The following is a 27,084-nucleotide window of genomic DNA, read 5'->3' as shown; positions in this document are numbered from 1 at the left end:
TTCCAGTGGGCGTGGATATGAGTCCCAAGATAGCTGCAGACTGGCACAGAAGGTGAGATGCACCAGGGTGGTAAATTATTATAAAAAGTGTTATGTGGACATGCTTGGAAATTCAGAGGGAGACGAGATTATTTCTGTTGGAGTACAGAACAACAGAAAAGAATCAGAAATACAAAAATAAAGACATTTAAGAAACTGATGACCTTCCAGCAAAACCTTGAAGATTAAAAAGGATTTAATGAACACAGTAAAATTTCAAAAGCAACATAATATTTCAGAGATGCCTGGAAAAAAGATACAGTCCATTTTAAGTGCCATTATAAATCTAGTTAAAGTAATTCAAATAATTTCTAAACATTTAACTAAGTAAAGCTAAAACTTTCTGTGTATGTGTTTCTGTGGCTGGGAATGGGTTTCAATTTGTATCTTCATGAGGAATTTTAAGCTCAACTGTTTTAACCCTTTGCTAATTAATACTACACCCACCATAGTCTCCCACCCTGAGTGAAGCAGACCAGTGATAGAAAAACTAGGTGTGCCTGGGAAGGTGTTCACATGAGAGCTTTTACCATGTGATACATGGGTGACTGATTTATTTAAGCTGATATCATTTAAATATTATTTTGTGACTGATTTGACATCCAGAAAAAAATGAGATCATGATCGTAAAGACATTAAAGATATGATTCCTCTCCCTTCATTTGACCCTGAGAAATCACAGTTTGTCTCAATAAAATTTTTTGAGCCCCAAAAGTTTGCCATTTGTTTTAAAACTTCTAAGTCATGAACTTTACAAGAAATGTCAAAGTAACTAAACAAATGGATTAATCAATTCTTAATTGGAGCAAAAATAAATAAATGAATATATCATAGTTCTGGACAATAATCGAAAGCAACTGATTTGCTGGCTGCTTTTGAAAGAACTAAATAAGGTTCAGATTTGTAGTTTCGGGGGAAAAGAGTATAGTTGAGATAATTAATTAGAGTTTGATCCATTATTTATACTACGGGATTTCATTTGAACTAAGTGATAATGAGCAGGTAATGGCACTCTGAGGTGGAATGAAGAGTGAAAACGACGCTGGTTTGTAACCTTACAGCTTTGAGCTTCTTTGGCACAGATGGCCTTGTAGTAACTATGTTCACAGAGACATAGGCTGGAATTGTGCCCAAGCTTCTCACTGCGGCTACAGATATGGACAAGTTAGGCCTTTAGATTATCGTTTTTCTTCCATGACAACTGGAAAGAATAATACCTATTGTCTGAGGTTGTTTAAGGATAAATGAAGTAATGCAAGAGAGATGCCAGGCATATAATTGGCATTCTATGAATGATGGGTTTTATAACTGCTGTTGCATATTAATTTCAGAAGAAATTTTGAGGCCATCTTGGATCTTTAAAGTATCTGTAGATGCCAAACTAAAATAAAGAAAAATTCAGAAAAGTCAGTGCTGTGAAACAAAGTCTTACTTGTTTCTGGTGACTGAGCAAATTAGAACATCTTTTTTGGAGAATTATTTAGCAATTTGACATCAATTGTAACACTACTGTGGTACAAGAGTGCTCTATTTGCAAAGTGTGTGTTCGGAGAACTGAGCAGGCACAAAAGACTTTTGATAATTGAATGGGAATAGGAAGCCCAAAAGGATAAGAAATGTGTTTCTGGTAAGTACTGGAAAAAGAGAGAGAAAAATGCCAGCTGCCACTGAATTAAACAAAATCTCTGCTCCCACTTTTGGCCTCTGTTGACAGTGTGGCTTAGCTATTTGCAGAAGGCACCAACCTCAGCAGATGGGAGAAGCCACCTCAGATGTTGGCAGGTGGGAACTGGAAAAGACTAACTCTGTGATGAAGGTTTGCAGCCTGAGGCTGGGCTTCAGTGTCCAATGTGCCAAGGAAAAGAGCAAAAAGGCTCCCTGATGAAAACCCTTCTTTAGCTGGCACATTCAAGAACTTCCACTCTCAGCCCAGGACCAGTAAACTTCAGTGACCTCAAGGAGTCCCATGGGGTTATGTGAGTGTGTCTTGCAAGCTGTGCCAGCTCAGTTTCTCCAGGCCTGAGCACAATCCACATACTTTTTCTGTTACTTATATGTCTTTTTGAATTTTTATTCTTTTTATTAGCATAATTTAATTGTACAAAGGAGTTTCGTTGTGATATATCTATTCATACATAAAATGTACTTTGATCAAATTTACCCCCTTTATTACTTTTTTTTAATCTCTCTCCCTCCACCCCACCTTTTTAACAGTTTTAGTAGGTTTCATTATGTTATTTTCATACATATATAATGTACTTCAATCATATTTACCCCCCCGTAAACCTCTCTTTTCACCCTCCATCCTCTTGCTGGTCCCTCCCCCAAACAGTCCTTTTTACAAATGTCATATTATAATTAATTTTTAAGTCTAGATTCTGCATATGAGTGAAACATATGACATTTGTCTTTCTGAGCTTCACTTATCTAGATCAATATGAAGATCTCCTCTTCCATCCAGTTTTCTTTAGTGTTGAATAATACTCAGCTGTGTGTGTGTGTGTATGTATGTATATACCATGCTTTCTTTGTCCATTCATTGGTTAATGGGCACTTAGGCTGATTCCATAGCTTGGCTATTGTGGCCAGTGCTGCAATAAACATGACTGACTATGCAGGTATCTCGAATGAATGTTCGACTATACATTCCTTCGGGTGTATGCCCAAGAGTGGTATAGCAGAATCATATGGTAGCTCTATTTTTTGTTTTTTTGAGGAACTGCCATACTGATTTCCATAGTGGCTTCACTAATTTACTTTCCTACCAGCCATGTATAAGGATCCATTTCCCCCTGCATTGTGGCCAGCATTTGTTGCTGTTCTTGATGATAGGCATTCTGAATAAGGTGACATGAAATTTCAAAGGCATTTTGATTTGCATTTCCTTTATAGCTGAGAATGTTGAACACTTCTTCATGTATTTGTTTACCATTTATGCTTCTTTTGGGAATTAGCTGTTCAATTTATTGGCCCATTTATTAATCAGATTATTTGTTCTTTTTTTTATTGGTGCATCTGGGGTTTGAACTAAGGGCTTTGCACTTGCAAAACAGGTGGTCTATCACTTGAGCCACACTTCCAGTCCATTTTGCTCTGGATATTTTGGAGATTGGGTCTTGTGAATTATTTGCTTGGGCTGACCTCAAACTTTCCCAATCTCAGCCACCCATGTAGCTAGGATTACTGGTGCAAGCCACTGCACCGGGCTATTTGTTCATCTGGTATGTGATTTTTTTATCTCTTTGTATATTCTAGATATTAATCCTTTGCCCAACTAATAGCTTGCAAAGATTTTCTCCCATTCTGTGAGTTGTTCTTCATTCTGATAATTGTTTTCTTTGATGTGCAGTTCCATTAACTTGATGCAATCTCATTTGTCAATTCTTTCTCTTACTTCCTGAGTAATTGGAGTCCTATTCAGAAAAACATTGTCTATGCCAATATCTTCAAGCATTTTCTCTGTGTCTTCCTGTACTACTTTCAAAGTTTCATGGCTTATATTAAGAGCTTTAATATGTTTTGAATTGATTTTTGTGGAGCGTGATTTAGGAGTTAGATTCAGTCTTTTACTTGTGGACTTACATTTTTCCCAGCACCATCTGTTGAAGAGGCTTCCCCTTAATGTTGAATATGTATGTTTTTGACTCCTTTGTCAAAAATTGGATGACTGTAGCTATGTGGGCTTATTTCTGGGTCTTCTATTCTATTTCATTTGTCTGTGTGCCTGTGTTTTTGTGCCAGTTCTATACTTTGTTTGTTCCTATAGGTCTATAAGATAATCTGAAGTCAGGTATTGAGATACTTTTAGCATTGTTCTTTTTGCTCAGAATTACTTTGACTATTCAGGATTTTTTATACTTCCATATGAATTTTAGGATTGACTTTTCTATTTCTGTGAAGAATGACATTGGGATTTCGATGAGGATTGCATTGAATCTATAGGTTGCTTTTGGTAGTATAGCCATTTTCACAATATTAATTCTGCCAATCCATAAATATAAGAGGTCCTTCTATATTCTAGTGTCTTCCTTAATTTCTTTTTTCTATGTTCTATAGTTTTCATTTTAGAGGTCTTTCACCTTCTTAGTTAAGTTTATTCCTAGGTATTTTTTGAGCTATTGTGAATGGAATTGTTGTATTGGTTTCTTTATTATTATTAGCCTGTTTGTTATTGGTATATAGAAGAGTGGCTGATTTTTATCTGACAATTCTGTATCCTGCTATGAAATGTATTTATCAGATCTAAAAATTTTTTTGGTGAAGTGTTTATGGTCTTTTAAATATAGGATCAAATCATCTGCAAATAGGGATAATTTGAGTTCTTTCTTTTCTACTTATATCTCTTTTATTTCTTTCTCTTGCTAGGGATTCAACCAGTGTATTGAATAAGAGTGGAACAAGTAGACACTTTTGTCTAGTTCTTGAATTTGGAGGAAATGGTCTCAGTTTCTTTCCCATTTAGTACAATGTTATCTTTTTCATATACAAAAGTTATATTGAAGCACAAATTTCTTTTACTCCTAGTTTCTTCAGAGCTTTTATCATGAAGGGATGTTTGATTTTGTCAAAGGCTTTTTCTGTATCTGTTGAGGTGATCTTGGTATTTTTGTCCTTTATTCTGCTTAAGTGCTGTATTATGTTTATTGAGTTGTATATTTTGAACCATTCTTGCATGCCTGGAATCAAACTTCATGATGATGTATGATCTGTTCAATGTGTTGCTGAATTCTGTTTGTAAGTATTTTATTAAGAATTCTTGCATTTATATTCATCAAAGATATTGGCACGTGGTTTTCTTTTTTTGTGTGGTGTTTCTATTTGTCTTTAGTATCAGGGCAATACTGGCTTCATAAAACAAATTTGGTAGTGTTTTTTCTTTATGCATTTTATAGAATACTTTGAAGAGCAATTCTTCTTTAAAGGTTTGGTAGAATTCAGCAGTGAATGTATCTGGTCTGGGACTTTTCTTTTTGTAGGATACTCGTTATCACTGCCTCAATCTCATTGCTCATTACAGATTTGTTGAAGTAATTTATATCCTCTTTAGGTCAATTTAGGAAGGTCATATAAATATAGAAATATAACCATTTTCTCTAGATTTTCTGACTTATTAGAATATAAGTTTTTGAAGTATTCCCTAATGATCCTTTGAATTTAGTTTGTATTTGTTATGGCTTTCCTTTTATGTCTCTAATTTCATTTATTTGGGTCATTTGCCTCTTTCTTTTGGTTAGTTTTGTGAATAATTTGTCAATCTTGCTTCTCTTTTCAAAGAAACCACTTTTTATGTAATTGATTCTTTGTATCATTTTTTAATTTTCATTTCATTAATTTTACCTACTAATTTTGGTTTCGGTTTGTTCTTATTTTTCCAAGAACTTGAAGTGCATCATTAGAATATTTCTTTATGATCGCTCTTATTTTTAAATTAAGGGATCATAACTATAAATTTTCCTCTTAGCACTGTCTTTTCTGCATCTCAGAAGTTTGGCAAGTTGTGTTTTCATTTGATTCTAGAACTCTTTTTACTTCCCTGATTATTTCTTTATCAAATAATAACTTTATTCTATAACTAAATAATGGAATATTTCATTTTATATATAGTGTCATTTAATTCTGAAGTTTGTTTGCTGATTTTTTTTTTGTCTGAACAGCCTATCTTTTGTGAGAGTAGGGTATTAAAGTCACCCACTATTATTGTGTTGGAGTCTCTCTGAACTTTTATGTGCAGTACTGTTTGTTTTGTGAAATTGGGTGTGCCAACATTTGGTGCATATATTTTTCAGTTTTTATCTACTCTTAATGGACTTTCTTTATCAATATGTAGTGACCTTCTTTGTGTCTTCTAATTTGAGTTTGGTGCCTACTTTGTCAGATATGAGTATAAATAAGCCTGCTTGTTTTTATGCTGCATTTGCTTGGAATATCTTTTTCCATCCTTTCTCTTTAAGCCAGTGGGTTTTTTTTTTTTTTAAGACAGTGAGATATGTTTCTTGTAAGCAACAAATGGTTGGGTCTTGTTTTTTAATTGAACTCATCAGTCTATGTCTTTTGATTAGAGAATTAATACCAGTAAATTCAGAGTTGTAACTGAAAGGTGTATAGTAATTACTGTAATTTTGTTGTTTTGTAATGTTTAATTCTTTCCTAGTCCTCATTAGCTTATCTACTCATCTAGTGATATTTCTTTTTTCTTGTGCTTTCCTGTTTGCATTTATCTTCCTCTTCTGTGTTTAGGGTTCCTTAAAATATTTTCTGCAGTGCTGGTTTCGTGGTCATGAATTGTTTTAGTTTTTGTTTATGAAGGTTTTTATCTCTCCTTCACTTATGAAGGATAGCTTTGCCAGATAGAGTAATCTAGGTTGGCAGTTATTTTCTTTTAGGGCTTGAAATACATCATTCCATGCCCTCCTTGCTTTTAGAGATTTGTTGAAAAATCTGCTCTTATTGTGATGGGTTTGCCTTTATATATGATTTGGCACTTCTGTCTTGCAGCTTTCAATATTCTTTCCTTGTTCTGTGCATTTAATGTTTTAACTATAATATGACGCAGAAAGTTTCTTTTCTAGTCTTGTCTGTTAGGTTTCCTAAAAGCTTCCTGTATCTGGATGACTATCTCTTGTTCAAGATTTGTGAAATTTTCCCTATTATTTTATTGAGTATGCTTTCTGGATGTTTTCAGACCCTACCCACCATTTCATCACCCGTTAGGAGGGAGGAGACTGGGGGACTCAGGTCCTGTGCTCAGAGCTCTTAGCCCCACCTGGCAGCAAACATCCACAGCCGGCAGACGTCTCCTGGGTGCTGACATTCTGTCAGCCACAAGCTTGGTTCTATTTCTTCAGTGATCCTTGGGCAATGGACTTGCTCTTTCCAGGAGGGTGGGGCCAATGGCCACTTTTATCTATGTCTAGGATTCATAGCTTCTTGTTGCTTAGTTTTTCTTTGGTTATTTTTGAGATAGGGTCTGGGTAGGCCTAGATCATGATTCTTCACTTTATGTTTCCCGCCTAGCTAGGATGACAAATGTGTACCACCATTCCCATCTTTTTTATTGTTTGAAACGTCTCATGAACTTTATGTCTGGGCTGTGAAGCATGGTCCTTCTAATCTCTGGCTCCTGAGTAGCAGGTATGCCACTGTATTTGGCTAGATTCAGTCTTTTAATAGTTTCCCAGAGGTCTTAATGTTTTGTTCATACTTCTTTATTTTCTTTACCTTTATCTGATTCTTTTCCTAATATATCAGACTTGTCTTCAAGTCTTGGTATTCTATCTTCAGTTTGATCCAGTCTACTGAAGAGGCTTTTAAGTGAGTTTTATTTATTTATTTGACTTGTTGATATTTTCATTTCCAGTATTTCAATTTGATTTTTCCTAAGATTTCTATATTTTTTATTGGATTCTTTTTTCATATCCTGTACTGTCTTCCATATTCCACTCAGGTGTTTATTTGTATTCTCTTGGAATTCATTTAGCTATTTATTTTATTCTGTGAATTCATTCACGTCCTGTTTAATTTCATTAGTCATTCTTATAATCATTCTTTTGAGTTCTTTTTCTGGGATTTCACTTACTTCACTATCCTTAGTGTCTGTCACTATGGGGTTATTGAAATTTGGAGGAGTTATATTGTCATATTTTTCAATATTTATTGTGTTCAGCATCAGGATTTGTACATCTAAGGCCAAGTCATTGATTGGAAGTCTTAATTACCTGTACTTTTTCAGTTGAAGTGTTCTCTGTTCAAGCAGGACTGTAGTAGCACAGTTAAGGTATATTGTCTTACTACTGGACTGGGGTATAGCTCAATAGTCAAACTTTTGCTCATGTGCTAGGGCACTAGTTCTTAATCCTAGCATCATTCAGGTAAAGAGAAACAGATTGGAGTCTGTTGTAGTTCCTAGTATATGGGTTGTTGCTATGTGTGAACTGGCCAAGGATAAATTGTCTCCTTTAGTGCTTCCCTTCTTTATGTGCTGGAAACAAATGCTGGCTGAATAGAGCATGGTCTATGGGCCAGGCAGGTTCCTATTTGCTGCATCTCCCTCCACCCCCACATCCCACTCCCAGTTTATGTCCTCTAGAAAAGCAAGTATGCCAGCCTAGGGATGTTCCCTGAATGTGTTGGATAGTGTGGAGGAGCAAACTGAGTATTGAGTTTTGAACTGGTGGTAGAGAATCAAGGGACTCAGGCATTCTGCCTGCAGATCTCAATGCTTTCAGATCCCACTTAACATTGTATCACTTTGTGGGAGGAAGAAGCCTGGTGGACACTGTGTAATTTTTAAGTTCTATGTTCAGAGATATCAGCCCTATTGGCAGCAAACACCAATAGCTGGCAGACATCTCCTTGATGAAGAACACTCTGCTAGACACAGGCTTGGTTCTGTTTGGGCAGTGATCCTAAGGCAATGGGACTTGTTCTTGCCAGCAAGAGTGGGGCTGCTGTCTGCCATGCCCTTCACTCCATGAGCTCCCAGTTGCTTGAACTTCTCAGTGGGTCCATGTTAGACCTTTTCCCTCATCATGACTGCCTCTTGTGGCCATCTCACCTCACCCAGACATTGTGACTAGGTGTCCCAAGACTTCTTGAGTTGTGGTTATTTCTTTTTTTTGTGGTAATGGGGCTTGAACTCAGGGCCTACACTTTGAGGCACTCCACCAGCCCTTTTTTGTGAATGGCTTTTTCAAGATAGGATCTCACAAACTATTTGCCCAGTCTGGCTTCGAACTGTGATCCTCCTGACCTCTACCTCCTGATTAGCTAGGATTTCAGGCATGAGCCACTGGTGCCTAGCAAAGTAGCTAAGTCTTCCAACTAGCTCAGTCTTAAAGAGTAGGTCTTTTCCCAAGGAGGCACCTTGCTATAGCTCCCCAAGATATGAGGAGTGAAGTCGTGCTGGAGAGTCACTGTTCCAGTAAACTCCCTCAATGGGTTTAAGGCTTGCAGGAGGTGTGGGCTTGTCCTTCATCTTGGTCTGTCAATTTGTCTCCAAGACAAATTACCTCAAGCTTACCTTGAGGTAAAGACTTGAGCATCTCCTCTCCCTGAGGTAGCTGAGACTGGAGATGCAGGGTTTTTTCCTAATTCATTCAGGGGGTCAGATGAAGAAGATACCTTCTTTTTTTTATTATTATTTTATTATTCATATGTGCATACAAGGCTTGGGTCATTTCTCCCCCCTGCCCCCACCCCCTCCCTTACCACCCACTCCGCCCTCTCCCCCCTCCTCAATACCCGGCAGAAACTATTTTGCCCTTATTTCTAATTTTGTTGTAGAGAGAGTATAAGCAATAATAGGAAGGAAAAAGGGTTTTTGCTGGTTGAGATAAGGATAGCTATACAGGGCATTGACTCACATTGATTTCCTGTGCGTGGGTGTTACCTTCTAGGTTAATTCTTTTTGATCTCACCTTTTCTCTAGTTCCTGGTCCCCTTTTCCTATTGGCCTCAGTTGCTTTTAAGGTATCTGCTTTAGTTTCTCTGCGTTGAGGGCAACAAATGCTAGCTAGTTTTTTAGGTGTCTTACCTATCCTCACCCCTCCTTTGTGTGCTCTTGCTTTTATCATGTGCTCAAAGTCCAATCCCATTGTTGTGTTTGCCCTTGATCTAATGTCCACATATGAGGGAGAACATACGATTTTTGGTCTTTTGGGCCAGGCTAACCTCACTCAGAATGATGTTTTCCAATTCCATCCATTTACCAGCGAATGATAACATTTCATTCTTCTTCATGGCTGCATAAAATTCCATTGTGTATAGATACCACATTTTCTTGATCCATTCGTCAGTGGTGGGGCATCTTGACTGTTTCCATAACTTGGCTATTGTGAATAGTGCTGCAATAAACCTGGGTGTGCAGGTGCCTCTGGAGTAACCTGTGTCACAGTCTTTTGGGTATATCCCCAAGAGTGGTATTGCTGGATCAAATGGTAGATCAATGTTTAGCTTTTTAAGTAGCCTCCAAATTTTTTTCCAGAGTGGTTGTACTAGTTTACATTCCCACCAGCAGTGTAAGAGGGTTCCTTTTTCCCCGCATCCTCACCAACACCTGTTGCTGGTGGTGTTGCTAATGATGGCTATTCTAACAGGGGTGAGGTGGAATCTTAGTGTAGTTTTAATTTGCATTTCTTTTATTGCTAGAGATGGTGAGCATTTTTTCATGTGTTTTTCGGCCATTTGAATTTCAAGAAGAAACCTTCTACTCCACCATCTTGCCCTTCCTTCCTTCCTTACACTTCTTATCATCATTCTTTAGTATGAGAGTTTGTTATTTACTGTAAACATTCCCACAATTTTGGGAAAAGTTAGGGCAAGGTGTACTCCATCCATCAGCATTCCATGAACCAATTACCTGGGGAGAGTACAGAAAAATGTGAATAGTTTGAGATATCTGAGTAATAGATCCAGAAGATATTAACATAATTTTTCCTGCAGTAACACAAGAGTGATAATGTTAGATCTGGAAAGTAGCCAGAAAATATATAAAGAAGTTATGTATATGTAAAAAAATTAACGTTTTGTGGCAATATACATGATTACAATGAAAAATTCTTAAGCAAATTAGCAGAATATTATTCTCCCAATAAAATTTAGAACTATGAAGAGTAACAATATCAGTTAATCTTGTGTGAGAAGGTATAATATTTTATGTGTGTAATTATAATATGGAAACATACATTTAAAAAAATAATAAAAGGATTGCAGAAAATAATTATATTAGATGATGTGCTCCTGGAGCATTATTTTTATGTTCATTTAAAACTAGAACTAGAATTTATAGGATTTTTTCTTTTAAGAGAAACTCCTTAGCAATAACAGTAATGGACTGTGTATTTCAAAAACTTGAAGACCTGATTTTGAAAGTTTTCATCATAAAGAAATGGTAAATGTTATGGAGATAGATATGTTTAATTAGATGAAAATATTACATAATATATACATGTATCTAAACGTATGCATTTATGGTGCTTCATTAATCTATACATCTTTTATGCTTTTATACATCCATTGTAATTACATTTCATTTAAAATTTAAAAACAAGAAATTCTTTATTATGCCTGCATCCTTTCAGAATTGGAAAAAGGGAAAAAGAGTTTCAATATTTCACTATGAGCATGATAAACTCTTTGGCTCAATTTTCTAAGGGTGGGATTTATTTGCAAGTGAATTATAAATAAATAAGGAACTAGGTACATTCCCATAACTTTGTTATTAAAAGCAAAAAAAAAAAAACCAATAGATTTCAAGATATGTGAAATTTGACAATCTCACCAAGCAGACATATTTATTTACATCACAGTATAAACAGAAATAGACTTTGGAAATGCACACTATGCCTTAGCTAATGTTTCTTTGGGAATTGTTCATCCTTGCCCTCTTCTGCATTCCCAAGAATAGAAAGTCTACTTTGGCATTGTTTTTACTCTGTTGGTTTTTCCACTCATTTATTAAAGCATAAAATGGCAGGAAAAAGTCAAAAGATCATGTTCCTTACGGAATATCTGTTAGCTCTTGAGAGAAGTTTATTTTTCAGTTTAAAGGTCACAGATATCCAATCAGAGAGAAAATCTGGAGGCTGATACCAGATGCCTCTAAGCCATCATGGTTGTGGAAGGGAATGTTTACCATTCAGAGGAGACTTTCTTGCTCACTTCATACATGAAGTTCAGACTACTCCTCAGTCTAATACCTTTGCAGTTGCATAACTCCAAGAGCAGTTTCTCCTTTTGTTTTCATAAAGAGGGTTTTCCCAGGAAGTTTTCTCTCTGATCCAGTTGAAGGCCTAAGAAGCCTAAGTAATTAGGAACAAGAACTGAGAACTTGTTTACATCAAGCCTTGCCAAGAACATTAAATCTCTCACTTTCTTGTAACTCTACCCCTCTCCATATATTGGCCCATTTCCTAACAAGCTAGAGCCTCTGGATGATTCATAAGGTAATTAATGCTGGAAGGTTCATTTAATTGGAAGTGATGACTGGAAACCTTGAAATGCAGTCAAGAATTAGGACATTGACTTCATTCCATTTTAAAATATTTAACATTCATTCACTGTATTTGGAATGTTTCTTACGGCTTTCCATTCTTCACTATCTCCTGACTTAATGGTGTAGTACACTCATGAATATTTAGTGATAGATGCATTACATGCACACAAACTTTTAAAATGTTAACTTATAAATAAATGTATTCACCCGTGTAAGACTATGCATACTTCATGGAAGATGATGTTACCACTATTTTTAATAATTCAACTACTTCAAGGAAGCCATCTAACAAGACTCAGGTCAGAATTTCTTATTTTAAAATGGAAAATATGTTGGTGGGTTCCAATGCTAGTTTCAACTAATGAAACTGAATATATCCAAAACCAAATCATACACTGGGTTTTAGGAAAAATAAAACACACCCTTTCCCATGTTTTCCTATCAATGTTTATCTTCTTTTTTGAAATCTGTGTTGCAAAGGTGATTGAATTACACTTATAACAATCTAATATTTGAATTTTTCTGTAGGGAGAGGCAGTGGTAATGCTACTGTGAGCAGAATTAGTAGTGATGAATCAGAATAGTAAGTTTATGCATATTTACTACTTTTTAAAATTTATTTACAAGCTAAACTAGTGAAAAAGAAAGAATAGATCTTTTTTCAAGGGAAACAAACCACTGTATTATACCTATCCTTGGACTATCTTCAAAGCATGTGAAGTTTGGGCAAAAGAAGGAGAAGAATAGTTACTTGACTGAGCTGAAACTTAAGTGAGGTTGAGGAAGTAGGATGGCTGCTATTGAGAGCGGGGTTTCAGTGGTGGATGACGTCCTAAAGTCTGTTATAAACATGACCACACAATCATGGACTTGAGTGCATGTAGTTTATTGGATGAAGAAATATCAGAGTCCTGTTTCCAAACTCCTCTACATCTAAAACTTTCCTTTGGTTAGTCCTATTCCAGGAAAGGAAGTCTTCAGGTTACTTAGAATTTTCAGACAGAACTCAATAACCTAAAACAGTATGAAATATTTGCAGTTTGAAAAACTTAAATTTGTGCCTAAAGTTAGTTAAATCTATAAGGTCTCTGGTTTAGAGTAGACTATTTATACAGTATAAAATTTAGCTCCTTCCCTTAGTTGATGATGTTACCTTGTGCACAAATTATAAGACTCATAAAAATATGAACCTAAGTTACCTGAATGTATCTTCCTAGAACCAGGAGTGAGAAAGTAGAGGTGTTTATTGGAGGTTTTCTTTTTGTCAATTTATTATTCTTTCTGAACTTTTTAGATCAATCATGTTATACTTAATTTGGAAGTCCAGATCAGTTCAAGTAAATTTATCGAGAGCCTGCTCTTCTACACTGAGTACCAGGTACTCCTGATGGTTTGAAAGTCATAGGTAGGAACTCTTGGCAAAGACTCAAGGGCCTGCAGCAACTTTATGAATTGAACTGAAATTATTTTTTGAAATTATTTTGTTGAATTTTGGCAGGTATGCAAAATATTTATTCAAGAGGTTACACTTACGTAATTTTGTTTTCTCATAGCTATAATATCATAAGATCTTTTTATTGTAGAGCAACATGCCTTCAGTCATGAGCTGAAGTTTTGTTATGCATGTACAATGTTCTTCTTCCTTAGTGGTTCAAGATGTTTGCAATGAACTAAGAATGTCTGAATTTGCATGTCTAGGAGACACAGTTGGGTTATTTTTCATTGTTACAATGGAATCAAAGAGAAATCCACATCTTGACTGAGCCCAAAGCAAAGCCAGGGTATTTTATTTTTTTAAAACTGAAGGTTCTCTGTTCTTTGCAGATCATAGGAATTGACTTATTGGTCCAGTTTGATTTTGCTGGCAGACTAAACTTTATGTTTAAACATTCTACAAATCAAGGATAGCAATTGAACTTACATTGTCATTGATATGTACAAAGCTCTAAGAAGAGTATATAGTACATAATGTAAGTATTTAGCATGTGTTACTTATTTTTGTATTATTATAATAATAATTATTATTATTGAACAACTTTCAGTTTATAATTGCATACAGGCCTTGTGGGCATGTTTCCTATCATAGAATGTAGGCATCATAAAACATAGGCATCATGATTTTGTTTATTGATGTGTCCCAAAGGATCCTAAAAGGGTGCTTGGCAAAGGTGCTCAATAAGTTGTTAATGAATGAGTGTTAGATTGCTCTTTTAATCAGGCTGCCAGGCTGACATCCTAGTCTTTGACTTCACTTTGACCCCACTAAGTTTTCAAATATGATAGTGTGATCAAATACATTCTCAGAAAATGTTGCTGACTCTCTTTTTAGGCTCCATAGTGATATGAGGTGCTCATCTGTTGACTGAAAGTCATGGTCAGGAGTATGACTAGAGTTATGTTTTTTGTGAGGTCAGAAGATGAAAACTATACCTGGTAGGACTTTTCTTGAAGATATCCATTTTAGATTCTATTGGCTGCATTTTATTAGGGTTCTTTGCTTTTGGGAACTTTCCATTTCAGATATTATCTCAGAGGGGAAATTATTTTAAAAATGGCACACATATTTAAAGTTCATTTTTTAAATTTACCATTTTAATACCAGTTCATTAAAACTTAGAGGTAATGCCAAAATATTAAAGGATTTGTTATATCTGAATCTATTCCAAAGCAAAACTAATAATTTTAACTTTTCTAATTATGGCAAATGAAGAGAAATTAAGTCATTTCAGGACTGGTTTATTTTCCAACATAAAGCGAAAATGCTTTCTGGTTTATATAGTCTACACTTTCTTATGGGCCTTCAGAAGTTAACTCCCTGAATAATGAGGATATTAGAGCTAATTTGGCTTAGGTGGTGGGAGGTGCTCCTCTGTGCTCATAAAATATAAAGGCACTGTTTCGTTTGTGGTATCTCTCAGAAGAACATGCTTTGGTTAATGATATTTAACCAAATCATTATTATTTGGAAAAATGATATTTTTCTTTTATCATTTTTATATTTACTTACATGTGTATACATTGTTTGGGTCACTTCCCTTCCCTCCCCCCCACTCCTTTATTTATTCCTCTACAGTGAGCACATCAACCACATTCAAGTTTTTGGTTTCCTTCCCTTTCCCTATGACTCCCATGCACATTCTCTGCTTCGTGTGTAACCCATGTCCAATAATATAACTGCATTTATTTTAGGTCTATAATCAGCACAGGAGGTAGAACATGTGTTTTCTTGGCCTTCTGAACCTGACTAACTTCGCTTAAGATAAGGTTCTCCATTTCCATTCATTTTTTGTGAATGACAAAATTTCATTCTTCTTTGTGGCTGAATAAAATTCTATTGTGTATAAATACCACATTTTCTTAATCCATTTGTCAGTACTGGGGCATCTTGGCTGTTTCCATAGCTTGGCTATTGTGAATGGTGTTGCAATAAACATGGGTGTGCAGGTGCCTTTGTAGTAACCTGAGTTGCATTCCTGTGAGTGTATCCCTAGGAGTGGTATTGCTGGATCATATGACAGACCTATGTTTAGTTTTTAAAGAAGTCTCCACATTGTTTTCCATGGTGGATGTACTAGCTTACATTCCCACCAGCAGTGTATGAGGGTTCCTTTTTCCCTTCGCATCCTCGCCAACGTTTGTTGGTGGTGGTGTTCTTGATGCTAGCTATTCTAACAGGGGTGAGGTGGAATCTTAATGTGGTTTTTATTTGCATTTCCTTTATGGCCAGGAATGGTGAGTATTTTTTCACGTGTTTTTTGGCAATTTGGACTTCTTCCTTTGAAAAAGTTCTGTTTAGTTCAGTTGCCCACTTCTTTATTGGTTCATTGATTTTTGAGGCATTTAGTTTTTTGAGCTCCCTGTATATTCTGGATATCAGTCCTTTGTCTGATGTATAGGTGGCACCCACTCTGTGGGTGATCTCTTCAGTTTAGAGACCATTTCTTGTGTTGTGCAGAAGCTTTTTAATTTCATGTTCCATTTGTCCATCCTTTCTCTTAGTTGCTGGGCTGCTTGAGTTCTACTGAGGAAGTCCTTGCTTGTGACTATTGATTCCAGGGTATTCCCTGCTCTTTCCTGTACTAACTGCAAGGTTTTGGGTTTGATATTATGGTCCTTAATCCACATTGAGTTGTAACTAGCACAGGGTGACAGGCATGGTGTAGTTTCAGTTTTCTGCAGGCAGATAGCCACTTTTCCCAGCAACATTTGTTGAAGTGGCTGTCTTTTCTCCATCATATGTTTTTGGCGCCTTTGTCAAAAATAAAGTGGGCACAGCCAGGGGGATTCATATCCAGGTCCTCTATTCTGTTCCATTGGTCTTCATGTCTGTTTTTGTGCCGGTACCATGCTGTTTTTATTGCTATGGCTCTGAGTATAGTTTGAAGTCGGGTATCGTTGTACATCCAGCATTGCTGTGTTTCCAGATGAACTTTAGGGTTGATTTTTCAATCTCTGTGATGAATGTCATTGGGATTTTAATGGGAATTGCGTTGAACATGTAGATTGCTTTTGGTAGTATAGCCATTTTTTCTATGTTGATTCTGCTGATCCATGAGCATGGGAGAGCTCTCTATCTTCTGAAATCTTCCTCATTCTCTTTCTTCAGTGGTTTTAGTTCTCCTTGTAGAGGTCATTCACATCCTTTGTTAAGTGTATTCCTAGGAATTTGATTTTTTTGAGGCTATTGTAAATGGAATTGTTTTCCTACACTCTTTCTCAGTCTTGTTCATTGTTGGTGTATAGAAAAGCTACTGATTTTTGTAAGTTGATTTTGTATCCTCCTACATTGCTGAAGCTGTGTATGGTGTTTAGAAGTTTCTGTGTGGAGTTTTTTGGTCTTAGAGGTATAGGATCATGTCATCTGCAAATAGAGATACTTCGATTATTTCTTTACCTATTTATATTCCTTTTACTTCTTCTTCTTGCCTTATTGCTCTGGCTAGGAATTCCAGGACTATGTTGAATAGGAGTGGAGAGATTGGGCATCCTTGTCTCACTCCTGATTTTAGGGGAAATGGTTTCAGTTTTTCCCCACTAAGTATGGTGTTGGCTATAGGTTTGTCATACATAGATTTTATAATGTTGAGGTACATTCCTTCTATTCCTAGTGTTCTTAGATCTTTTATCAAGAAGTGGTGTTGAATCTCATCAAAGGCTTTTTCTGCATTTATTGAGTTGATCAAGTGGTTTTTGTCTTTGTTTCTACTAGTGTACTGTATTACATTTATTGATTTGTGTATGTTGAACCATCCCTGCATCCCTGGGATGAAGCCGACTTGGTCATGGTGAATGATCTTTTCTAATATCTTGTTGAATTTGGTTTGCCATTGTTTTATTGAGGACTTTTGCATCAATGTTCATTAAGGAGATTGGCCTGTAGCTCTCCTTTTTGGATGTGTCCTTGTCTGGTTTTGGGAGGAGTATAATGCTGGCTTCATAGAATGAGTTAGGCAGTCTTCCTTCCCTTTCTATATTGTGGAAAATTTAAGGAGTGTTGATAATAGTTTTTCTTTGAAGGTCTGGTAGAATTCACCTGAAAATCCATCAGGTTCTGGGCTTTTCTTTTTTGGAAGACCATTGTTGCTTCAATTTTATTACATGTTATAGATCTATCTAAGTTGTTAATATCTTCTTGGTTCATTTTGTATGGTAATAAGTATCTAGGAATTTGTCCATTTCTTTAAGATTTTCCAATTTATTAGAATAAAGTTTCTCAAAGTAGTTTCTGATGATTCCCTGGATTTTCTTAGTGTTTATTGTTATCTCCCTTTTTTCACTTCTGATTTTACTAATTTGGGTCTTTTCCCTCCTCATTTTAGTCAGATTTGCCAGGGGCTTGTTAATCTTGTTTATTTTTTTCAAAGAACCAGCTCTTTGTTTTGTTGATTCTTTGTATGGTTTTGTTGATCTCTATTTCATTATTTTCAGCCCTTATTTTTATTGTTTCTCTCCTTCTGCTTATTTTGGGTTTTACTTGTTCTTGTTTTTCTAGGCGTCTGAGATGTAGCATTAGGTTGTTTATTTGAGATCTTTCTGTCCTTTTAATATAATCATTCATGACTATAAGCTTTCCTCTTAGGACTATCTTTGCTGTGTCCCATAGGTTCTGGTAGATGATGTTTTCATTTTCATTAGCTTCCAGGAATCTTTTGATTTCCTCTCTTTTTTCTTCTATGACCTACTGATCATTGAGCAATGTGTTATTCAGTCTTCCAACTATTTGCATATTTTCTGCTGTTGCTTTTGTTGTTGAGTTCTAGTTTTAATGCATTGTGATCAGATAGAATGCAGGGAGTTCTTTCTAGTTTCTTATATTTGCTGAGGCTTGCTTTTTGCCCTAAGATGTGATCTATTTTGAAGAAAGTTCCATGGGTTCCTGAGAAGAATGTATATTGTGTTGTTGTTGGATGAAATATTCTGTAGATATCAGTTTGGTCCATTTGGTTATGGAATCAATTAGTTCTAGGATTTCTTTGTTGATTTTTTGTTTGGATGAGCTATCTATTGGTGATAAAGTATTGAATTCTCTCACTACCACTGTGTTGGAGTCTATATGTGCTTTTAAGTCCTTTAATGTATGTTTGATGAAATTGGGTGCACTGACTTTGGGTGCATATAAGTTGATAATTGTTATTTCCTTTTGATGTATTGCCCCTTTTATTAGTATGAAGTGTCCTTCTTTGTCTTGTTTGAGCAATGTAAGTTTGTAGTTTACTTTGTCTAAGATAAGTATTGCTACTCCTGTCTGTTGTCATGGCCCATTGGCTTGGTAAATCTTCTTCCAGCCTTTCACCCTAAGCCAGTGTTTATTTCTGTCATTAAGATGGGTCTTTTGTAAACAACAGGTTGTCAGATATTCCTTTTTATTCCAGTTTGCCAAACAGTGTGTTTTGATGGGGGAGTTGAGTCCATTGACATTCAGAGTGAATATTGATAGATATATGGTAATTCCTGTCATTTAGTTGTTTTATTGTGTAAGGATTTGATTGTGTGCAGTTGAATCAATGCTACTCTCTGATTCCTTGTCTTTTCTTCTCCTGTGGTTTGGTACTGCCTGTCCTCTCATGGTTTTGTTTGCTTTCACTTTCTGTGTGCAGAATTCTTTGTAGGATCTTCTGTAGTTGTGGCTTGGTGGTCATGTATTATTTAAGTTTCTTTTTATCATGGAAGATTTTTATTTCTCCATCTATTTTGAATGATAGTTTTGCTGGGAAGAGTATCCTAAGATTGACGTTATTTTCATTCAGTGCCCCAAATACCTTACTCCATACCTTTCTTGCTTTTAAGGTTTCCATTGAGAAATCTGTTATTTTGATGGATTTACCTTTATACGTTATTTGTTTTTTCTCTCTTACAGCCTTCAGTATTCTTTCTCTATTCTCTGTGCTTGTTGTTTTAATGATAACATGCCCTGGGGAGGTTCTATTTTGGTCAATTCTGTTTGGTGTTCTGGAGGCTTTCTGTACCTGCATACTCAAAGCTTTCTCAAGATTTGGGAAATTTTCTTTATTATTTTATTGAATATATTACATATCCCTTTGGTTTGCATCTCTTCTCCTTCTTCAATGCGCATGATTCTTACTTTGGTCTTTTGATGGAGTCTCTGAGTTCTTGCATATTCCTTTCGCAGCTCTTGAGTTGTTTAACTAAGATTTCTTCTGTTTTTTTCTTTTAATTTCTACTTTGTCTTTGAGCACTGAGATTCTGTTTTCCACTTGTTCTAGTCTTCTGGAGCATCCTTCCTGTGTTTTTTTGTTTGACTAAAGGGACTTTTTATTTCCAGGATTTCTGTTTGATTCTTTTTTCTGAGGTTTTCCATATCTTCGTTCAACTCCTCTTTTATGTTTTGTGTTGTCATCTTTAATTCATGTATTTCCCTTTGTATAATGTCTTTTGTTTCACTTTGGTGTTTGTTGAAGTCCTCTCTGTGTTCCTTTATTTGTTTCTGTGTATTCTCATGTTCTTTATTTTTGGTGTCTTGAAATTTCTTAAATGCATCCTGTACATTCTGGTTAACCATGTCTAGTATTTTTTCCATGAATTTCTCACTGATAGCTTCCAAAATTTCTACTTTGAGGGTTTTTATGTGGGTGTCATTGGATTCCTTAGTGACACTTATCATTGTTTTGTTGAGGTCAGTAACTGGGTATCCATGTTCTTCATTTCCCACTGAATCTTGTATTGAGTTGTTTTTTTGAAGAGAGTGGTATCTATCCCTTCTTGTTCCCATTGCTCCACTTATTGCTGTGCAACTATGTTTTTAACAGGCTAGTTAGTGGTTTTGATTGCCTAATTTCTTTGCCTGATTTAATTTTGTGCTGTGACTCATTTTGTTGTTAGGTCGGTTGATGTGCTCTTTCTGTCCCTAGCCTGGAGGTATAATATAGCAATAACAAATTCACAGGTTCAATGCCAGATCAGTTGTTTACAAATTATATAGAAAACCCCTTGATGAAATATCTATAAACAGTGGGAGTTGGGGCAGGTGATGGTTATTAGGTTAGTTATAGATTTTGGGAATTGCTAAAGGTGGTACTAAAAAGGGAAAAGTGGGAAAAAGGGTGTGTGGGTGGGGGATGAGGTGTGGGGGCTTCTAGGTTTTGTGGCCCTTGTGCATGTTTAGGTATATTTCTGTTGTTGTAGTGGAGGGTGCTTGTGTCAGGGATTGCAGGGGGCTGGGGTGTATACAGTTGGTACAGAAGGCTACTCAGTGGGTGGTGAGTGTGTAGGAGGGTGTGGTAGTGTAGTGACAGGTTGGGAGATTGTAGGAGGAGGAGGTGAAGATGGGGAAAGAGTAGAGAAGTGGCAGAAAGAGTAGTTGGGAGGGAGAACAATGGATTTATAGCACAGGAGGAGGGAAGGTGAAGAGGGTAAGAATAGGGATAAAAGAATAGTGATGTTCATAATATAGGAATAATAAAAATTAAAATTAAAAAAAACACACACAATAAATAAACACCAGATTCAGGAACCACAGAAAGTTCAGTCTTTTGGTAAAATTCTGGAGTTATTCCTTAGGTGTCCAATCTTGGTATTGGTGTACAAATGGAAGCTCTGATGTGGTCTCACCAAATGACTAGCTTGTGAGTAGTATTTGGTCCTTCTGTCCAAAATATTAGTTGGAATCGTGAGGTGAGGTAAGACTGCCAGCTTGTGCAGGGTGGTCAGAGCTGTTGTTTTCAATAGGCAGCATCTGTGTTGCCCTTCAGCTGCAGCTCTGTTTGGTCAGCATCTCCCCTAGCAAGGTGGGGCAATTCAGTTTTGAATGCTGCCCTCTATCCCAGAGATTGGCTCTGGGATCCACCACCTGCTCTGCTTTGGGAGGTTGGCCTGTCACCCCACTCCCTCTCTCAGCCTTTATGCATCTCCTGATCTCTGCTGGGTGCTGGCAGCTTCTCTGGCAGGTTGGCTTGTCGCCCTGTTCCTGCTCTCAGCCTTTGCTGCTTTACCCTCATTAGATCACTGAGAGTTCAGTGCTGAGATTTTGGCTCCTTGCCCTATCCCATTCTCTAGGGCAGATTAGCATTCCATCTCCACCTCCACTATCGGTGTCAGATTACTCTTTACTGCTTATGTTTTTCAGTTTTTCTGGGGAGGGGGGTCAGTCTGCCCAGGGGCTATGCTGGATTATTTTCCCAGGGGGTGGGTAGGGGAGTTGCATGTGCATATGGTGTGTGATGCTCATCTGTTCATTCTGCCATTTCATGCAAGCAACTTTGGGGCTGGTTGGTGGCTAGAAATGGCCCTTTTTTTTCAGTGTGGTGCAGTGTAGGGAGGCTTTCCACAGGCTAGGGGTCCAGGATGTTGCAAAGTTTGATTCTGATTGATGATCTGTCTTCTGCTTGTTGGGAGAGGAAAAAAAAAAAAAAGAAAAAAAAAAAGAGAAATGGCCTGGGGCTTTTTCCCCAGGGCTGGAGGCAGGACACACCTTTCTGGCCTTGCTGGATTTTTGTGGCTGTTAGGTGCAATTAAAGGCTGATTTAAGAATTAGTCTTCGAATTTTATCTGCACCTAATGTGATAGTGGTTATTATTTTGACTAATAGCAATCAGAACTACCCAAGTGTAGCCCCAGTGTCTTGAGGAGGTTTCTGGAGTCACAGAGCTTAGGATTTCTGATTCCCTACCCTAGCTGCCATTTTGGATGTCTCCTGGTTAGATGATTTTTTAATTCTAGTTTCTCAAAGGTTTCCAAATTCTAATCACTTTCAAGATTTATCACACCTTTAAGTCAAAGGATTTTTGGATTTGTTTAGTGTTCTAAATAAGTCCTGGATTTATTTCATCACTTTACATAATCCCTTAGGATTATTTTAACTGCTACACATTTTTAAATCATTGTCCCTATTTTTAAATGAAGTTTTCATTTATGACTCTTTAACCAAAGTCATTTGGATTGCTAGATATGCCATTCTAGTCCTTAATTCTTCATGTTTTAGTCTTTCTGTGTTCCTGTGATGATAAAGCAAAACTTACTTTCTCTTTCAAGCTGCAATAGAGAGTTTATTTTGAAACACACATCTCAAAACATGAATGATTGCTTGTCTTGCTAAATTGTTTAAAGTTAAAGATTCTCTCATGATTTTGTTATTCTATCACTTCATTCTCACATTAATCCATGTTTCTGTTGCTCCATTGCTACTACTGGCTATTAGAAATGATCACATTGAATACACCTCAGAGACTGTTTTTCCCTTGAAGACATGGACTATGCCTTTTCAATTTTGTACCTTTATAAAATGGCTTAGAGTAGGTACTCAGTTATATTTTGTTGAATAAATGAGTAAAACTACAATGTGACAAAGCAGTATTTGTTACTTAAGCCATAGACTCTTCTGCATAGAGAAAATAGTTGTTATAAATATATATGAATATTATGTTTTTAAAGGTAGGAAGTGTATTACAAAACTCACAGCTCTGGTGAATCCTTGAGAAACAAGCTAGTGCTGTCCTGTTTTCAAAGGTGACAATCTCAAGAAATTTAATGTGAAAACATGCTCTTACAAATCCTCAGGTCCTATCTCATGTGATTCATTCATCAATGAGACTAATCTAAACTGAGATTCTTATCAAATATTGTATCAAATATTGTATTATAACTTTTGTATATAAGCTAGTTTTATGATAAGATACTTGCAGAATTACAGATTACTTATAAATACCTCAATGGGAATATAAAGTCCTGACTTAGGATTTATTGACTTTACAATGATATAAATGTGATACACATTCAGTGGAAATCATACTTTGAATTTTGGGCTTTGATCTTCTTTCCAGGCTGGTGATATGTGGTATGATCTTCCCCTGAGATGTGGGCAGCAGCAATGACCTGCAGCTCCAAGTAAGTCATGCAATCATGAAGGGAAACAATCAATACTGTTCAGTTAACTCTGTTGTTAGTGTGTTTTGGATAGAGGTATTGAATAAATTATGTGGTATATTCAACCTTATTATAAAATAGGTTTTGTGTTAGAAGATTTTGCCAGCTGTAAGTTAATGTAACTGTCCTGAAGCATGTTAAGGGAGGTGAGGCTAAGCTAGGATGCTTGGCAAGTTAGGCATATGAATGCATTTTCAATTTACAGTATTCTCAACTTATGATGGGCCAGGCCATACCCCATGTAAGTTGAGAAGCACCTGATTTCATTTATATTCTTCTTTGGTATCTATTCTGACTGTTAACAAATCTAGTAAGGTGGCAGCAGATTTCATGTCAGTGAAGGTCTGTTCCCCAAAGACACAACCTTCCTGCTTCATCCTTACAGGTGGGAGGGGAGAATGAGCTCTCTCGAGCCTCTTTTATAATGTTATTGATGAGGGGTAACCCTCATGTCCTAATCATCTTCCAAAGGCCCTGCTTCTTACTACCATCACTTTAGTGATTAAGATTCCAACATAAGCATTTGGTGGTAAGGCACAAAACTTCAGACTAGAGCACACTTACTAGCAAGATTTCTTTTCTACTAGCCTTCACAGGGCAGCACATGAAACTTCAGAGGCCACCTTTCCATTGGTCACAGGCATGGAAGAGGTGATCAGTGACTGTTTGGAAAAAACTCAAAGGCTCTCTCACCCCTTTCCTGGTCTCTTGTCTCTTACAAATAAAAATCCTTAAGCCACTGAGCACAGGAAGTACATATCACCATTCACAGTAAACAAAGGACCATTGACTGAGAGAAAAGTAGAAGAACAAACCTTTTATCTATGTGGGGCAGCTGGAAAGCAATCCTGGTCCCCAATTTCATAATGATACCCAGCACTGGTCTGCCATCACTAGGGAAGTGTAGGAAACACTTGCCCAATATGAGTCACAAATATAATGCAATTTGGAACTGCCATGAGAAGGAGGACATCTTAAGTCTCAAGAACACAGGGCATGCCTAAGACTGAGGCTGAGACAGAAGACTGAGTGGCTTCTTTTCACAAGCCCAGCACTGAACATTAAGCAATGATGATTGATAGCCACAAGTGCAAGTAGCAACATGGAGAGAGACTTCCACTGTGGTGTAGGCATGTAGCAGTGGCTGAAAGCTGAACATGGGGCATAAACACAGAAAAATCACCAGAAGGCAACAAAAGCCCATTACTAGAAGTCTATGCTACACTGAAGTGAGCCCAGATACAATTTATTATTCACTTAAGTGAGCTCAATCTTTCATTCAAATGGACTCACAGGGGAGGGGATATAAATACTAATTGCCTTAGTTCCATTCCTTCCTATATGTAATGGCTGATATTCACTTAAAAAATTTCAAAACAAACAGAAAAAAATACAATCAACTGTCAAGACACAAATAAATCAGATGCAAAAGCTCTAAATGCAAAGATGACCAAGGTATAAAGCAAGTACTGTAAATAATTATAACAATTATGTTAAAAGCATCAACTGGGAAAAATAGACAGCATGCATGTACAGTTGGAAACAATAAGAAACAAAATGAAACTATGATAAATGGTCAAGTATAAATAGAAGTTATAAAAATGGATATTTGAGGTGAAAAATTCCATTGACAGATTCATCAATGAACTCAATACAAATGGAGAAAGAATGAGTAAATTTGAAGATAAGTTAATAGAAATGATACAAACTTAAAGACAAAAGACAAAAAAGCAACAAAAGAAAATATTCAAAAGTTGTGGGATATGTAAAGGATCTAATACATGTGTAATTGGGGTTTCAGACAAGAAGAAAGAATGAGGCAAAAAGAACATTTGAAGAGATAAATACCATGAATTTTACTAAAATAGTAAAAGACATCACACCATAAATCTAAGCTCAGAAAATTGCAAGCAGAATAGGTACCATGTACAAATACACAGAAAGTTTGAAATGTTTTAGTATTCAGAAATGAAGAAATAATCCTGAAGATACTAGAGAAAAAAGAGATTTTACAGCTTTAAACAAAGAGAGGAACATTACAATAGGCTTCCTGTTAGAAACTATGAAAGCCAGAAGACAAGGAGTAATACCTTTAAAGCACATCAACCCGGAATTTAATGCTCAGTGAAAATATTCTTCAAAAAATGGAGGTTAAATACTTTTTTACTAAAAAGTCTCATACAATTTCAAACAAAAAAATGAGAAAATTCATTGCCAGTTGAGCTGAACTGAAGCAAGTTTTTCATGCAAAAGGAGAATGGTACTCTGCAGACATTTAGATTAAAAAATAATGCCAATAAAAATAAAGGCAAATATAGAACTTATTTTTAACTTACTTTAGTCACTCTAAAAGATAATTGACAGTTCAAAGTAAAAATAGTAAAACTGTACTGTAGGGCTTATAATGTGCAAAAATAAATCTTAAAACAGCAAAGTACAAATTCTAGGAGGGAGAAACTGAAAATATATTATTAGACTCCTTCATTATACTGAAATAATAAAATTATTTTAGAATATGCTATAATAAAGTTAAAAATGTAATAGTTACAACTTTAGAGAAGGCATCAAAAATTTTAGGAAAAGGGTATAATAAATAACCAATGGTAGAAAAAAGTTACATAATAGAAAATGAGTGCAAAAAAGAGAAAAAAGAACACCTGGGAAATGGAAAACAGCTAGAGAATATATTTAAATCCTAATATACTAATAAGTACCCTAAAATATTCAAAAGATACCAAATAAAAGGCAGAGATTGATAAATTAGATAATAATGCAAGACCCAATTATATGTTGCCTACAAGAAACTACTGTAAAGACAAAGATTAGTTAAAAAGATGAAAAGATATACTTATAATCATAAATTGGAAGTGAAGATGTTAATATTAGACAAAATAGACCTCACCCAAGAATTATGATCAAGGATAAGGAGGGAGATTGTACATTATAAATGGATCAATTCACCAAGATGACATAATTACTTTAAATGTGTACTTAGATCACAGTAGAACATCTAAATCCACAAAGCAAAAACTGATAGAAATAGAAAAATCCACTATTGTACTTGAAAATGTCAGTACTCTTAGTAATCAGTACAACTAGAGAGAAATGTAAAAATATAGAAGATGTAACAACACTTTCAATTTGACCTAACTGACATGATATGTTCATCAAACTAGACCAAATTCCTTACCATAAAACCAACAAGTTTTTAAGGAACTGGACTTTTGCAGTTTCTTTGCAATTTTATAAAGTATGTTCATTTTGAAATTTTATAAAGAATTAAATTTTTTATACAGTTTGTCTTCCAGTTTAACTCTTAGACCTTACACTAGGAATAAATAACAGAAAGATATTTGGAAAATTACAAAATATGTGATTAAGCAACACACTTGTAAATAATCAATAAATCAAAGTGAAGTTCACCAGCAAAATTAGAAAATATTTGGAAAAATGAGTGAGAATATATAAACTATGGAAAATTATGGTGCACTTTACTAGTGAATAAAAGGAAATTTATAGACATTAAATTCTGATATAAAAAACTTTCATACCAATATTCAAAAACTTCATCTTAAGAAACTGAAATTAGTTTTAAAAAGTGTGAATGAAGTCTAGTTAGACAAAAAAGAAAAGAAAAGAAAGAAAATCTCAGAAGAGTAGGCAGGAGAAAAACT

At 35.9% G+C, this 27,084-nt stretch overlaps 1 long non-coding RNA gene across 2 annotated transcripts in view; it reads left to right on the top strand.

Annotated features, from left to right (window-relative positions):
* The window catches only part of LOC141410719 (uncharacterized), a 159,895-nt gene that overhangs the window by 36,738 nt on the left and 96,073 nt on the right, over positions 1-27,084 (top strand). For both annotated transcript variants that reach the window (XR_012435508.1, XR_012435509.1), the window contains exon 2: positions 23,308-23,371. This is a non-coding gene — a long non-coding RNA (uncharacterized lncRNA). The remainder of the gene's footprint in view (positions 1-23,307; positions 23,372-27,084) is intronic.

Source organism: Castor canadensis, chromosome 9 (genome assembly GCF_047511655.1).
Source record: "Castor canadensis chromosome 9, mCasCan1.hap1v2, whole genome shotgun sequence".
Classification (NCBI taxonomy): Eukaryota; Metazoa; Chordata; class Mammalia; order Rodentia; family Castoridae; genus Castor; species Castor canadensis.
The sequence above is the reverse complement of the archived record's forward strand: the minus strand, read 5'-3'. Positions and strand labels throughout refer to the sequence as shown.